Genomic DNA, 18,295 nt, shown 5'->3' with positions numbered 1-18,295 from the left:
TAATTTTATATTATATGAAATCATATAAATTAAATATAGTATCTTCAGTATTTAAAATATCATTATGAAAAGTATGATTATATATTTTAATGAGAAATTTTGGGTATCATATAACTCTGGAGAAAATAGCATTTTATTGTTTCAGGTAACATCTGAATATATTCAGGACTAACTCTTCACTTCGATCTCAGGGATTACTCTGCAGACTACTACATTAGTTGTCTATAATAGAACTTGTGTCAAATGAGTGAAAGGCAAGTGCCATACATGTTGTAAAGCACTCTAAACATGATTAATATTAATGTCAGGATTCAATATTTCATTTTGATTAGAACATGTAAAAAGGAAAATAAGAGGGGCCAGAATGGTGGCATAGCAGTAGGACGTTTGCCTTGCACGAGGCTGACACAGGACAGACCTCGGTTAGATGACCCGGCATCCCATACAAACCCCTAGCGTCCCATATGGTCCCCCAAACCAGGAGCTATTTCTGAGTTCATAGCCAGGAATAGCCCCTGAGTGTCACCAGGTGTGGCCCATAAACCAAGAAAAAAAGGAAAATTAAAATGTTTAAAATGGAAAACAATAGGGAATGAAATTATGCAGTGTATCAGTTTGTAATTTCTTCTAAGATCAAGACTGGGAACACTACTTATAGTTGTCACACTGTGATATTCATCTTTAGGACTAGTAGGATAAAATATGCCGAGGTTATTTAAAATATCAACATTACTAAAGTTGTAAAGTGTGTGATAACAAAACTTTAATATATAATTCATTTATAAAGATCTTCATTGTTGTGCACACAAGAATGGAGCCACTTATAGAAATATAATGGATAGTATAGATAATCTTGATCTGTTCTTCAATATAGCAGTTCTGGGAGGTCTCAGGATTACCCCAAAGGTGTTGAAGAACACCAGGGATACAATACTGGGTATTTAATAATGTATCATAGTATCATGAATTAAACCTGACCACTTTAACATGCATGGCATGAATTTTATTTCTTTGAGGTATTTCCTCAAAACCTGAAAAATAAAATAAAAATTCCATGATAAGAAAACAAGACTTAAATTTAATTTGTTGATGTTTTGTGTGTGTGTGTGTGTGTGTGTGTGTGTGTTTTTTTACATCTATTTTAATACTGGTCAGGATTCACTCTTTCCAAAATTCAAGGAACACATGGCATGCTGGGGATCTAACTATTTCATGCAAAGAATAAAGTACCTTACCTATTGTATTATCTCTCTGGTTCGAACTTATTTTGTATGTGTGTGTATTTTTCTATTCTGGATTCCACATCAAATGTTCTTGGGGGTTACTTTCTCTCTGCACTCAGGGAATTATCTTCAATATCTCTTAGATCAGTGATGAATCTTCAAAGCTTGGGCTTATGAGTTTTCATGGTAGTGGTTGTAAGATAAGGGTGTAGCTACTCGGCATCTGGAAATATGAGGGTAAGTTAGTAGAATGTGCAGTTGCATTCTCCACTCTCCATTTTAATATTACCGGAGTTTTCAGCTCAAGTTGTTATGTTGTTTTGGGGGTTTGTTTGTTGTTTGTTTGTTTGTTTTTTGGTTTTTGGGCCACACCCCATGACTCTCAGAGGTTACTCATGGCTATGCTCTCAGAAATCGCTCCTGGCTTGGGGGACGGGGAATTGAACCTCGGTCTATCCAAGGCTAGTGCGCACAAGACAGACGCCTTACCACTTGTGCCATTGCTCTGGCCCCAAAGTTTTGTCTATTTTTAAAGTTGAAATTAATATTAAGTACAAGGTCATTGTTTAATTGTGGTAAATGACTATCTTTAGGTTCAGTCTTTGATATTGGGTTACTGTAAGGATAAATAGAATGAGGCTAGGATACTGTTAGAGCTTAGGGTGTATTTTTTTATATGTTTAAAATTCAAAATTATTGGATAAAGTGGTAGCACAGTGGTAGAGCATTTGCCTTGCACGTGGCTGACCAAGGACAGATGCGGGTTCGATAACTGGCATCCCATATGGTCTCCCAGAGCCAGGAGCTATCCCTGAGCACAGAACCAGAAGTAGCTCCTGAGTTTTGCTGGGTGTGGCTTCCAAACAAACAAAATTCAAAATTAATAATTGGTAGAGGATAATTTTTAATGAATGCTGCTAATAAGTAAGTTTAGCTGAAGACTGATATGTTGATGCATTCTTATTTTCTAAGGTTAGGCTATGTTTGGGTGCTATTGGAGTTAGAGTGTAGTTTTTGGTATGTCTTAAACTGATAATCAAAGTTAAGTATTAGTCATTTGTTTAGTTTAGATTAATAGGTTATTTTAGGTCCAGGCTTGGGCTGTATGGATATAGATCAGATTTTTGTGATGCTAGGGTGAATTTAGTGTCTGGTATTGCTTTGTCTATATTTAAATTTGAAACTAAAGTTCAGAATAAGGAAGTTTTACCATTGAGACTTGTTTGTAAATTTAGAATGACTTGAGTCAGGATTACTATAAATATACAGACTGGATTAGAGTACAGTAGGGTTAGAGTTAATTTACTTTTAGAATCAGTGTGTAGGTTTGTCTATGTTTAATGTTAAAAAATTTGAATGCAGCATTGTAACTGTATTTGAGTCTAATAAGACTGTTTATTTGAAGAATTAGCTCAGGATTATGATTTTGGTGTGGACAACTGTAAAGCTTAGATTCTGGTTTAAGTTTAAGGTTTGGCTATATTGAATGTAGAAAATAAAAGGCAAGAACAGTGCAATTGTTCAATTGAGATGAATAAGTGAAATTATATATATATACATATATATACATTACATTTATGATACAGGAACTGCATGTACTAAGTACTGCAATTATTAGTAAGCACTGAATTCAACCTCAGGTATTCAAACTTTCACCAAGAAATACAGTAAAAAGTGTGTAATATGTGTTAATTTTTGAAGAAGTATATAATTTAATAATTTAAATGACAAATATGAAATTATTCACACTATATAATCTTTTAATGTTATTACCTAAACTACAAAAATGATATTTTTTCTAATAGAGATTAGAAACTGTCCATTCAAAAAATTTTTTTTTTTGTTTTTGGGCCACACTCGGTGATGTTCAGGGGTTATTCCTGGCTATGAGATCAGAAATTGCTCCTGGCTTGGGGAATATATGGGACACCGGAGGGTCGAACCGAGGTCCAACCAGAATCAGCTGCGTGCCAGACAAACACCCTACAGCTGTGCTATTGCTTCTCCTTCCCCATTTAAATCTTTTTTTAAAATAAAATTTTAGTATAATCTTTCATATACTAACAATAGTCAAGAAAAATTAATAGCATACTGAATAAACAGTGCTATAACATAATTCCTTAAAGTATTCAGAAAACATAATTTTTAACGTCTTTAATATTATCCAATAGGGACAAATAAAAACCTGAGCATGTCAACTGCTTTGTTAAAAATAAGTATCTTTCCTTTGTTTTTTTTTTAGAGTGAAATAAGTCTCTCCAATGGTAATTTTTATTATTTAAAAAAATAAATTTTAAAAGAAACAAATATATGAAAGTGTATATTCTAAAAAAAATTCTTTGAGAATCTCATACAGAAATGTTTTATTTTGGATATAATCTTGTTAGATACTGCAAGCTTTAAAAATTCATGACTTGGGGCAAGAGCCCTAGCACAGCTCTGGGGCGTTTTCCTTGCACACAGCCTGCCTGTAAAAGCATCCCATTAGGTCCCCTGATACTGCCAGAGGCGATTTCTGAGTGCAGAGGCAGGCATAACCCCTGACCTCTGTCTGCCTGGGTTTTGCCCCCTCAAAAGAAAAGAAATTCATGTATTTAACATGTGCTATCATGTAATAAATCACATATAATTCTATTTAACATTCTGTTTCAACAGTAAACACTAGGTCTCTTTTATTTATTTCAGATTTATAGCAAAACAAAGCTTGTGTGAAAATACTAATTTATTTTATTCAATTCCACATAGTCCATGCACTATAAGTAAAATAATTTGTCATCATGAGTCACCAATAATTAGTGCTGATAAGCATCAATTGTAAATAATTTTATTTGTGTATATTTTGAACCTGCTCTTGTCTCTAAACAAATTGAAGTAATTCTTCACATCTGTACACATCAATAGTAATAACCAGAGCATAATCAATGACAGTATTCTTCTATAAGTAATGCATTTACAAATCTTCTCTGAGTTTTAGTTAGGAATTTTAACATTGCTTTCAGAGTATTTTAAATATATTTATTAGAAGTATCATCTGGTTTTAGATACAACATAGTGATGATTCACTCTTCTCAGATTGAGGCTACACATGGCTCAACAGCTGACTGAAATCTGACTGGCCATATATTATAATCTCACCAGAGATCTTGGATAAAGATATTATCTAATATTTAATTTTTTCAATTCTACAAATGCCAAATCATGTACTTTTTTCAAATAACACTCTTTAAATTATTCATGGGGCAGCAATTTACTTGTATTGATATGTCAAACGAATGCATTGGGAAATAGAAAAAAATTACTTTCTAATCTTACTAATAGCAGAAAAAGTTTTTATCAAACCACCAGGAGTGATAAATGGTTACAATAGTATTCTTTTGTGTGTGTATATATGGGTAGTGGAGAATTTGGCCCACATCAAATGTTCTCAGGGCTTCCTAATGATTCTTTTCAGGGACTATTCCTGACAAGATTTTGGTGATTGCGTGTGGTACTGAGGAAAGAACCAGAATTGCGTTTTTCAAGAAAAAAGCTGTACACACTATATTATTCATTTTGGCTGTAATAATTACTATTAATGATGATAAGTGGCTAAAATTTCAACAAAAGTATATTTATAGATGGAGATCTTTGAAAAAAACAAATGCTAATGACAATTACATGTTTATTTTAGATTTGCTTGATTTATCTGTGCATTTCATTCATAATTATGAAGCAAATTAAAGCAAAATTCACAATTTCTGCATTTAAATTACTTTAAAGTAATGTTTAAATATAAATGTAAAGTATATTGATTTATTTAGTATATTAATTAATTTAAAATAAAGATTAAAGCAAGAAAAGAAGATCTATAAGTAACATAAGATCAAGGGACAGGGGCCTTAGACTTGTTTCTACTGTAGAGACAAGGTTCTTGTATATTTCTAAACCACTAGTCCCAACACTGAAGAAAAGCATAGAACCCAGATTACACAATTAAATTCAGAAAAATTTATAAATATTCATGTTGGTAGAAAGAGGCTGTGGTTGGATAGGGTTTGGGGTTGGTGGGACTGGAGTATAAATATTAAATTCTCAGAACAACATTATAAACTTTGTAATCATAGTGTTTAAATAAAAAATTAAAGTAAATGGGCTGAAATGGTAGCACATAGTAGGGCACTTTTTCCTTGCATGCTGCAGACACAGAACTGATCCTGGTCCGTTCCCCAGCATCCCATATGCCTCCCCCCCCCACCTACCACAGTTAAATTCTGAGAGCAGAGTCAGAGTAACCTCTAAGGGCAAGGATGTGTCCAAAATAACCAAAAAAATCAATTAATTAATTTGAAATAAAATGTAAATTGGGGTCAGAGAGATAGTATGGAGGTAGGTGTTTGCCTTGAGTGCAGAAGGATGGTGGTTCTAATTCCAGTATCCCAGATGGTCCCCCGAGCTTGCCAGGAGTGATATCTGAGCGTAGCTAGATATCACTAGATACCTGAGCGCTGCTGGGTGTGACCCAACCCCTCCCCCCAAAAAAGTGAATTGATGATACATAATTAAAATTAAAATATATAAATTATTCTGATAGAATTCAAGAGTTTTATTTTGAGAGATTCATAGTTGAAAATATAAGATTCAAAATCAGACAATATTGGTGGAATGAGGTAGCATGTTTTAAAAAATGAATATGAGATGTAATAGCTTATATTCTGTTTGAAAAATAAAATAGAACAAATATATATAAAATTTGGAATGAGCTCCAATTCTTAAAATAATAAAAATAGTAATATTATGCTCAAACCAAAATAGGCAAATAAAGGAACAAAATGTGAATTTTTATTTCTTTAATTTTTTATCTAATTTTTTATTCTTTAATAAATTATCAAGAAAATATTAGCTAATATATGAAATTGGTTGTTTTCATAAACAGTAGCTTAAATATTGCTATTAATTTTGTATTTTGCTAGTTTTAAATACAAAAGGAATTCTTAAATTATTGACTGATTTTAAAAATGAGAAAATAAGAACTTAAGTATGAACATAAAATAACCTAAAGAGCAGAGTTATAGTGGGTGAAGTACAGTAGGTGACATATTTAGTTTGCATGTGGTAGACTTGGTTTTGATTCTGGAATTACATATGATACCCTAAATATTACCAGGCATAATCTCTGGGTACAGAGTCAATAATAATCCTTAAGTCACAGATATTTGCACCCCTTTACAAACAAGAAAAAAACTCCCCAAAATATAATTGTGGTTTGGTAAATAAAACATATTTAGTAGACATTTTTTTGTTTTGTTTGTGACCACACTGGGGTGCTTCGAGTTTATGCCTGGCTCTGGTTTTCTGGACTCACTCCTGGTTGTGCTTTCTAAACTGAACCTAAATTGGTATATATATGCAAGACAAATATCTTACCCTTCTACTATTTCTTGGCCTTAACTACATATTATTTATTTATTTATTATTTTTGTTGTTGTTTTGGGCCTTACCCTTTGACACTTGGGGGTTACTCCTGAATATGCACTCAAAAATTGCTCCGGAGGATGGAACCGTGGTCCGTCCTAGGCTAGGGCTTGCAAGGCAGATGCCTTACATCTAGTGCAACTCCTCTGGCCCCCTAACTACATATTATTTAAACAAAGCCATATTACTTGGCAGTATTTATTTGATCCATGTAAAATATTTCTACTTACTTTTATAGAAAACTATTTGCAAACAAGTGCACTTTTTTTAATCCAAAATATATTGTCTATGGGAGGTAACTTGTAAGCTAAATATGTGATTTTTTGTTTCTTTGTTTTGTGGTCATACATGGCTGTGATTAAGGCTTACTAATTGCTCCATGTCCAATGATTACTTTTAAAAGCTCATGTGCCTATATGTGGTGCCAGGACAGGAATTAAACCTAGGTCATCTGTGTGTAGGCAAATGACCTATTCACTATAATACTGCTCTGAACTAATTTTAAAGAGCTATGTTTTCTATGGTTTGAATCCAGAAACGATACATGTCCTTTAGATTGTGGTAGAAGGATATGAACATATTATTGGTTGACATGGATTGGCAATGTTGTCCACTAAAATGTGTAAATATTTAAATGCATGTAATAAAAAAGGAAAAAAAGAAAATGTAGCCTTTCCACAGGGACCCCGGCGGGCCGGCTGGAGGAGTGAGTGAGGGAATTTCTGTCTCTTTGCGCCGGTGTCTGGGTCGGACCCTTTCCCCAGGGACCCCGGCTGGCCGGCTGGAGGAGTGAGTGAGGGAATTTCTGTCTCTTTGCGCCGGTGTCTGGGTCGGACCCTTTCCCCAGGGACCCCGGCGGGCCGGCTGGAGGAGTGAGTGAGGGAATTTCTGTCTCTTAGCGCCGGTGTCTGGGTCGGACCCTTTCCCCAGGGACCCTGGCTGGCCGGCTGGAGGAGTGAGTGAGGGAACTTCTGTCTCTTAGCGCCGGTGTCTGGGTCGGACCCTTTCCCCAGGGACCCCGGCGGGCCGGCTGGAGGAGTGAGTGAGGGAATTTCTGTCTCTTTGCGCCGGTGTCTGGGTCGGACCCTTTGGCGGGCCGGCTGGAGGAGTGAGTGAGGGAATTTCTGTCTCTTTGCGCGCGGCATTTGGGACGGACCCTTCCCCAAGGAACCCCTGCGTGCCAGCCAGAGAGGGTTGAGTGACTCCCTTCCCCCAGGTGGGTGACTAGAAAGTCAAGTTGAGCGACCCGAACAGACGGGAGAGATAGGGCCAGCCATCTGGACTTGCAGGGGAACTAGAGCAGTCCACCTCCCTGGACCTTGGAGTGGACCAGGGACTCTCCAAGGGTGAGGACAGAGCCTGAAGGGTTGGACTGAGGGAAACCTTCAAGGGAGGCGTGGAGGGGGCGGAGCTCCATTGACTCCCAGAGAAAGGAGGGGGGACTGAGAGCTAGGCTCAACAGCGCCAGTAACCATTGTGGCCAGGAGTGGAACTGCACCGCTGACAGAAATAAGGAGCAGAAAGGGACAAGACCCACAGCAGGAAGGCTGCACTCTAGGTAGCAAAGGGGAGGAGAAAGGGCTAGGCCCAACAAACTCACCCAACAGGCCCCTCTAGAAACACCTTCAGGAAGGGGACCAAAGCAGGCCAAAATTAGAAGCCACAGCACTCCAAAATACACCATTAAATACAAAGAACAATGCATAAAGCAAGGAAATCGCTAATAACTGGAGACACCATGACAAACCCTATCAAATTTCCAAGTCCACCAAAGCGCATAGATCCACGGGAAGAAGACCTAAAAGCAGTCATGAGGAAGGAAATGCAAGAATTACTAAAAGAATTAAAAGAAACCCTAACAACCGAATATAAAAAATCCATGGACGAACGAATCAGCCAAATTAAAGAAGAAATGTCAAAGAACATGAGAGAGTCCATACAAAAAGAAGTGAAGGAATTAAAAGACAAGGTAACAAGCCTTACGAGCAGAAACACAGAGTTGGAGAAGCACATAGAAGAACTCGAAGGAAAACTGCAATCAAAAAATGATCAAGAAACCAACAAAGACATAAAAGGCAAAGCACTGGAAGGAAAAATCCAATATCTAATCAACAAGGACAAAAGAAACAATCTAAGAATTGTGGGTATACCAGAAGGGGAGGAAATAGGGAAGGGGGTAGAACAGGTAGTCGGGGAGATAATAACAGAGAACTTTCCCACCCTCTGGAAAGACAATTCAGGACAAATCCAAGAAGTCAAGAGAGTCCCTAATAAAGTAGACCCCAATAAACCCACACCAAGACACATAATAATCCAAATGGCAAAAAACAAAGAGAAAGAGGAACTCCTGAAAGCAATAAGGGAGAAAAAAAACCTCAAGTACAAAGGAAAGGACATAAGAATCAAACCAGATCTCCCATTTGAAATAATTCAAGCAAGAAGACAGTGGAATGACATATTTAAACGACTGAATGAAAGAAATTTCCAACCCAGGGTCCAATACCCAGCAAAACTATCATTCATATGGGAGGGCAGACTAAAAACATTCTCAAACATGAATGAACTTGAACTATTTGTGCAAACTAAGCCGATCCTAAGCGACTTACTCAGAGAAGAATTACACATTTCAAACCCCCGATTGTAACAACAACCACTCCACACAATACAACTGCACAACAGTCCTCTCTATCAATAATTTCCCTAAATGTAAACGGACTAAACTCTCCAATTAAAAGACACATAGTAGAGAACTGGGTTAGGAAAAATAAACCGGACTTCTGCTGTCTGCAAGAAACACACCTACAGCTACAGGATAAGCACAGGCTTAGAATAAAAGGATGGAAAGTAATTATTCAGGCCAATGGAAAACAAAAAAGAGCAGGGACAGCCATTCTTATATCAGACCAGATTGTATTCAACCTCAAGAAAGTGATCAGAGACAAAGAGGGTCACTACTTACTGGTCAGGGGAACATTAGATCAAGAAACACTAACCCTGGTCAATATCTATGCACCTAATGTAGAGTCAGCAAAATATGTGAGGCAACTACTGGCAAACCTGGAGAAACACATGAAGGGAATTGTGATAATAGTAGGGGACCTCAATACTCCACTATCACCACTGGACAGATCCTCCAAGCAGAAAAATAGCAAAGAAATAAGAGCTCTAAATGAAAAATTAGAAGATTTAGGGCTAACAGACTTATATAGAGCCCTCCATCCCCAGAAAGCAGAATACACATTCTTCTCAAACCCACATGGAACCTTCTCCAGAATAGACCATGTCTTAGGATACAAAGCCAACCTATGTAAGATCACAAAGGTAAGGATAATTAGAAGTACCATTTCAGATCACTATGCAACAGAGCTTAAAATTGATGTCAAGAAGAAGCAATGGAGGAAAACTAATACCTGGAGACTAAACAACATGCTGCTTAACAACAGCTGGATCAAAGAACAACTCAAGGAAGAAATAAAAAGATTCCTTGAGACAAATGACAATGAAGAGACAACATGTCAAAATCTATGGGACACAGCAAAAGCAGTAATTAGGGGGAAACTCATAGCAATACAGGCCTATGTCAATAAACAGGAAAACAACAAAACCAACAGTTTAAAAGATCACCTCAAAGAATTGGAACAACAGCAACAGAGAAATCCAACCACAAACAGAAGGCAAGAAATAATAAAAACCAGAGCAGAAATAAACAATATCGAAACTAAGAAAACAATACAAAAAATCAATGAGACCAGGAGTTGGTTTTTCGAAAAAATAAACAAGATAGACAAACCATTGGCGAGACTCACCAATAAAAAGAGGGAAAACACCCAAATCACTAGGATCACAAATGAAAGGGGAGAGATTACAACAGAACCCCAAGAAATACAACATATCATGAGATCATATTATGAACAACTATACTCAAGTAGGCTAGAGAACCCAGTAGAAATCGACAGATTCTTGGACAAACACCCTCCTCCAAGACTGGAAAAGGAAGATCTAGAAAGTCTAAACAGACCAATCACTTCAGAGGAAATTGAAGAGGTAATTAAAAAACTCCCTAAGAACAAATGCCCAGGTCCAGATGGATTTACAGGTGAATTCTATCAAACATTTAAAGAAGACCTATTACCACTGTTCCAAAGGCTTTTCCAAACCATAGAAAAAACAGGAATCCTCCCCAACTCCTTTTATGAGGCTAATATCACACTCATTCCCAAAGAAGGCAAAGACACCACCAAAAAAGAAAACTACAGACCAATCTCACTAATGAACATAGATGCAAAGATACTCAACAAAATCCTAGCAAACCGAATCCAACACTTCATCAAAAAGATCATACATCACGACCAAGTGGGTTTCATACCAGGAATGCAAGGTTGGTTCAACATACGCAAATCAATAAACATGATACATCACATCAACAACATGAAAGACAAAAACCACATGATCATATCAATTGATGCCGAGAAGGCATTTGACAAAATCCAACATCCTTTCATGTTAAAGACACTCAGCAAAATAGGGTTAGAAGGAACCTTCCTCAAGATAGTTACAGCTATATATGAAAAGCCTACAGCCAACATTATACTTAATGGCGAGAAACTAGAAGCATTCCCACTAAGGTCAGGAACTAGGCAAGGCTGTCCACTCTCTCCACTCTTATTCAATATAACCTTAGAAGTCCTAGCAATAGCAATCCGACAAGAGAAGGGAATCAAAGGAATTCAAGTAGGGAAAGATGAACACAAGCTAGCTCTATTTGCCGACGATATGATGATATACATCAAAAACCCTAAAGAGTCCACAGTAAAACTCCTAGAAACAATCAACCAATACAGCAAAGTGGCTGGATACAAAGTCAATACACAAAAGACAGTAGCGTTTCTATATACAAACAATGAAGTTGAGGAGAGAGAGATTAAAAATACAATCCCATTTAAGATATTATCAAAAAATATCAAGTATCTAGGAATAAATCTTACAAGAGAAGTGAAAGACCTTTACCAGGGAAACTTCAAAACACTTCAGAAAGAAATTGAAGAAGATCTAAAGAAATGGAAGAACATCCCATGCTCATGGATAGGTAGAATTAACATAGTCAAAATGACTATCTTACCCAAACTTCTATATAGATTTAATGCAATCCCTATCCAAATTCAGACACAATTCTTTAAAGAAATAGAACAATCAATCACAAAATTCATCTGGAACCACAAAAGATCCAGGATAGCCAAACACATACTGAAAAACAAGAAGCTGGGAGGCATCTCCTTACCTAACTTGAAACTATACTATAAAGCCATAGTAATTAAAACAGCATGGTACTGGAACAGAGACAGGAGCTCAGACCAGTGGATCAGAACAGAATTCCCAGACATAAACCCCCAGATATACAGCCAACTAATATTTGATAAAAGAGGCAAGAATCTGAAATGGAACAAAGAAAGCCTATTCAACAAATGGTGTTGGTACAACTGGAAAACCACATGTACGAAAGTGAAAATTGACCCATACCTCACTCCTTATACAAAAGTCAACTCAAAATGGATCAAAGACCTTGAAATCAGACCTGAATCTATAAAGTTTATCGAGAATAAAATAGGCAGAACACTCGAAGACCTATATATCAAAATGGTCTTTGAGAACGGAGCACCAATGGCAAGAACGTTAGCATCAAATATAAACAAATGGGACTACATCAAACTAAAAAGCTTCTGCATGGCAAAAGAAACCCTACTTAATGCAAGAAGACAGCTAACAGAATGGGAAAAAATCTTTTCACTTGACATATCAGATAAAGGGCTGATATCTAGAACATACAAAGCACTCAGAAAGCTGAGCCCCTCAAAACCAAATAAAGCCATAGAAAAATGGGGAGATGAAATGAATAGACACTTCTCTGAGGAAGACAGAAGGATGGCCAACAAACACATGAAAACATGCTCACCTTTACTCATCATCAGGGAGATCCAAATCAAGACAACAATGAGATACCACCTTACACCAGTGAGGTTGGCTCACATCAAAAATAATGGAAACAACCTTTGTTGGCGAGGATGCGGTATGAAAGGAACTCTCATCCACTGCTGGTGGGAATGCCCCCTAGTCCAACATTTATGGAGAAAAGTCTGGAGAGTGCTCAAAGAACTCAGAATTGATCTGCCATTTGACCCAGCAATTGCTCTACTAGGCATATACCCACAAGATGGAAGGACATTCATTCCAAAATATATATGCACCCCACTATTTATTGCAGCACTCAGTATAATAGCCAAATCTTGGAACCAACCTCGATGTCCAACAACAGATGAATGGATCATTAAGATGTGGTACATATACACAATGGAATATTACATGGCAGTCAGAAACGATACAATCACAGACTTTGCAGCAACATGGATGGACCTAGATCATGTTATGTTAAACGAAGTAAGTCAGAAGACAAAAGATAAACACAGAATGGTAGCACTATTCTGAAACACCTAGAACACATATTTTATACACAACTAAATCCTATCAAATAACAGGGTAGAAACTCCGAACACTGTAATAGTCAGCATAGACGTGGGAGCAGTGTCCAAAATACATGAAAAAGGAACAACGCAAACTCTTGACTACACATTATACCACAAAGAAAACAGCAACAACAGAAACGGCAGCATAGAGAGAACAGGTATGTAATCAGACTTCTACAACAAAGGTCCACAATAATCCCTGAGAGTTCATATACAGGAACACAAGTATAGAACACCAAGGGAAATCACGGACTACAATGGCAACATACCATAACACTACCTTTTAATGCCTTTATCTTACTATACTTTAAATAACCTCTCAGCTTTTCTGCCCACAGGTGCCCTTGGATACAAAGGGCGGACAAACTAAGGTGGCAACTCGGGATACCACACGGGATACCATACCTTGCTTGCACTACGAGATGGCCACAAGAAAACTCTTTAACACACACTTTATCTTTAGGTAATACCTTCATTTAGGAATTGAAGCACGTGACCAGTCAGACCACTGAAGCAGTACCTGAGACGTACAGACTTAAACTACAGGCTCTATTCTTCGAACACATTCAATCAAACCAGCATTCCCTTGCTATTCTCTCCCCTCTCCTCACTACTTTTTTTTTTTCTTTTTCTTCTTCTATTCTGCTCATTACTTTTCTCCCTTTCTCCCCCCCTTTTCTCTCTAAGGTATTTTCTCTTTTCTCTCCCTTCAAACCCTTCCCATACCCCTTCCCCTTTCCCCCCTCCGGAAATCCAACTATCCCCTCACCCCTCAATCCCATCCAGATCTCCCACCATATTAAAACTCTTCTCCCCCAGTCCTTATTCTATTAGGCATCAAGATCGACCTCCTACCCAATGAACCAGTACCCAGCACCCAGGCGAGAGGACACCCAGATAAAACCACACCTCGTCTCCTGAAAGAAAAGACAGCCAACTCCCCTATGGACTCATGCTGCGAGGCCCTCCCGACCAACTCCCCCTAACGCGAACTGCTCCTTGAAACCGGGCCTAGATCCAAAAGTATCCCCAATGCAAGAACTCTTCCAAGACCCCCCTGCCGCAAATATTTACCAATCTGAAGAAGGTCAGGGGGTGGGTTAGGAAGATGCCTGGGAACCCACACACCACAAGAAAAACCCAAAAGACAATGGGAAAAACTGTACTTCCAACATAGGCATAAGACCTGTAATACACCACCTCTTTACCTGCCCTCCCCCAAATGTAAGGTAGTCTTTTGCACCACTTTGGTCCCATAAAAATTTCGCTAACTCATTTTATTTCTTTTTTTTTTTTAATTTATTTATTTATCTTTTTTTTTTTAAATGTTTGTCCTTCATATATATTTGTGAGCACATACAGTTTCAATCCCCCCCCTTTTTTTTTCTTCGTTTTTTGGTAGGTGACCTGTGGCTGTTATCCCATCAGTCCACCCAGGAATACACGGACATTATAATGTAGCACCACTTCCCCCTACAAAGGCACACTAAGTAAAGGGGAAATTTTACATTTAAAAAAAAAAAATAAAAGAGAGCTCTTATCTACTAGAGATAGGAACTCATAGTTATTTAAAATATAGGGATATATCCTGCCTTGAAAATATGTCATGTGGAATCAAATTAGACCTCAGGTGATTAGATACCATTCATCCAGCCTTGAACCCTGGATCTCCGACATAGAAACGGCACAGCTCTCCACAACAGCTGCAGGAAACAAACTCCATCCAGGATGGCCTTAATACGACGAGACCAACAACAAGGCCCACCTCTAACATGATATCCTGACAATGGGGAAAATGCGATCATTTTGACCTTAGAGCAGATTAGCCTACCTTACCAACTAACGACAAGACAAAACCAGAAGTCTTGGCTCCCTTTGGTAGGACAAAAACCCAAGATCGGGATTTACAGATGACTGGCTGCTTGATTCACGACCAGACTGTATACATCTTGGGACCAATAAATAAGCCCTAGTTTAGGGTTTGAACTATGACCTGCACAAGAATCATGATCCCCAGCCCCAAAGATCCGGCAGAGACAATTGTAACGGAATGGGGCATTTGGGAGCACAAAGAAAGACGCTATCCTAGGTGCCACCCTAGGCTCAGTGCAAAGACCAAGATCATCAACCACAGAAGATGGGTTAAAATGACACTGAGGTAACAGAACCTCTAGAACCACAAAGACTGACTTCATCATAAGTCCCACCTCAGGATCTGTACAGATACTGAGACCTCTAAACACAGAGCAGAAGTCTTCCTCACACCAAAGGAAAAAAAAAAAGAAAGAAAGAAAAAAAAAAAAAAACACCACCGGGAAAGTAAAGGATCCTGAGCAATGTCTAGAGTCGATCCCATGACAGTATGCTCCAAGGACGGAGAAATCCCATATCTCTTAGGCCAAGTGAATTCTTTTTCGAATGACCCCAATATTTACTGTGCCAGTGCAGGAGGGAAAAAAACAAAAATACAAAAAGCACAAAACCTTGGTTATTTTTTTGATATAAATATATATAGTACCTTCATTTATTATTGTTATTATTATTTTTGATTTACCAATCTATTTTGGTCGATTTCTCTGTTTGGGTGTGATTATTGAAAGTGTAGTCCCCAATTATACTTATTTTTTTTATTTTTTTTTCTCTTCCTTTCTTCTCTTTCGTTATGTACTATGCCATGTTTCTTAATTCAAGACCATGGTGTGATTTTTGTTTGTCTGTTTTTGTTTTATTTTTTTTATTTTTTTTCTACTTGTTTGTTTGTTTGTTTTGTCTGCTCTGTGTGGTGCTTATCGAAATAGCTGGAGCCCTCACTGGATATTTGACACTTCTTTTGGTACTAGTGGAGTGTTTCACCTACTTTTTCTCCATCTCCCAGAGTGATGATGAGAGCCTTTAGAAGGACTCCGCCCATTTTCGGGGTATTAGACTCTTACCCCAGTTTATTGCTTTTTTCTCCTTCAAACAAAACCACGCAACTTGAACTAGCTAGTCCTGACTCCAGATAGAGGGGGAAATAAGGGAGGCATCAGGACCAAACAGGTGCAAGACTACTAAGTAGTGGGTTAGATACAGAGGGGACCACATATTCTAGCCGCCCTGGGGTGAGGGAAAAGGAAAAGGGAGGTAGGATAGAAACGGAGGCGTAGGGATGACAATTTGGCGATGGGAATCCCCCCTGATTTTATGTAAATATGTACCTAAAATATTATTGTCAACAATATGTAAGCCATTATGATCAAAATAAAAATTTATATTAAAAAAAAAGAAAATGTAACAATAATTTTAAATTCCATAAATATTATAAAGTATTATAAAATTCAATTGTATCTTTAGAGAATTTAAATTTTTCCTTAAAGTTATTGCACTAATTTAAGATAATATTACTTACTTAAGAATAGTAGATCCAGCGCTTGCTTCGACAGCACATATACTAAAATTGAAATGATACAGAGATTAGCATGTCCCCTGCTCAAGGATACTAGATCCAATTTTGAATTAACCCAAAATATCAAAGATATGTAATATTAGAAGTAGCAAACAATATTTAGATATGTCAATGGAAAATGAAATGAAATGAAAATTAAAGTAGAAAATAAAGTAGAACAATTAAAATAAGAGTAAAATTATCAATGCTATTAAATTTTGGTGATTTTTATTCATGTCTCTGCATTTAGAAATCACTCCTGACAGGCTCAGGGCACCTGTGGGATGCCAAGGATCGAACCCAGGTCCATCCTGGGTCAGTTGCATGCAAAGCGCTCGAGTGCCCTACCACAGTGCTATCATTCTGGGCTAATGCAATTATGAAAAATTGACAAACTTACCTCAGTTATTAAAGACAAAATAAAAAATAAATCCATGCCAAATGAAAAATGATCATTATAGCAGAAAAACACACAAAATGACATAAGATGTCAATGAACAATTTTATGGCACTATAGTAAACAATGTACAGAAAATGCAAATATTTGTAATTATGAGATACTTTCAATCTGAATTAGGAGGAAATAAAAAACCTGAGACATTCATTTTCAAAAAAGAAAGTTTATACAAATCAATTATTTTCTTACTAACAAAAGTATAGTTCTACTACCATATTCTACCAAATTTCAAAGGTAAATAAACTAACACCTTTCTATCTTAAAAAAGATATGAAGCTGCTGGCATGGTGGGGCTAGAAGTAAGGTGGTCTGCCTTGCCAGTGCTAGCCTAGTATGGACCACAGTTCGATCCCCCGGTGTCCCATATGGTCCTCCAAACCAGGAGCGACTTCTGAACGCATAGTCAGGAGTAACCCCTGAGCATTTTGGGTGTGGCCCTAAAAGCAAAAAAAAAAAAAAAAGAAATGAAGAAAACATTCCAAATATTTTATGATGACAAAATTAAAATAAATATATTTGACAATCACATTAAAGTAATAATTGCTTTAATAATAATAAACAATATATTGATGTGCCTAGATATAAATATCCTCAACAAAGTTTTAGCTAATTGCATTAAAAAATAATCTGCAAAAAGAGAACATCACACACACAAAAGTGAGATGTAATTTAGGGATACTTTCAAATATGGGCAAAATAATTGATATTCCATATCAACAATAGTTATACATTCCCAAGATTGTATCAATAGATAAAAGTCGAAAACATTCAATACATGCTTTATCAAAATTTTTAAAAATTCTGGAGAAATATTTAATTTGCAACATATTTCACAATTGAATAAATACTACTTGTATCCATTATTTATATTCTACTTACAAACAAAAGTTTATATGAGCTTAATAAATAAGAGATTTTAAATTTTGCATCATTAAACATAGATTATCTTTGAGCTTTCATATATGGCCATGATTATGTAGATAATAATAATTTATGCATGTTAATTTATAGTATTTATTACTAAAGGTGTTAAATATTGACAAATATATTTTTAGCATTTACAGAGGCATTATGCAACTCTTATAATTTGGTTAGAGTGGCATAGAATTTTTTTCTTTATGTTTAACCACTACTTTATTCCAGGACGAATAGCTTGGACATACACTTTTCTTGTGTATTTTGTTTCTTAGCATTTTGATCTAGAATTTTACAACTATGAACA

General features: G+C 36.8%; 1 non-coding gene across 1 annotated transcript; it reads left to right on the top strand.

The window, feature by feature from the left end:
• The first annotated feature begins 16,598 nt into the window (after positions 1–16,598).
• LOC126017162 (U6 spliceosomal RNA) lies at positions 16,599–16,702 on the top strand. Its single transcript, XR_007498821.1, has one exon. It is a non-coding gene; the product is annotated as a U6 spliceosomal RNA (small nuclear RNA).
• The last annotated feature ends 1,593 nt before the right edge of the window (positions 16,703–18,295 follow it).

This window comes from Suncus etruscus, chromosome 8, assembly GCF_024139225.1.
Source record: "Suncus etruscus isolate mSunEtr1 chromosome 8, mSunEtr1.pri.cur, whole genome shotgun sequence".
Taxonomy (NCBI): Eukaryota; Metazoa; Chordata; class Mammalia; order Eulipotyphla; family Soricidae; genus Suncus; species Suncus etruscus.
Note: the sequence above shows the minus strand (reverse complement) of the source record. Positions and strands in the feature narration are given on the sequence as shown.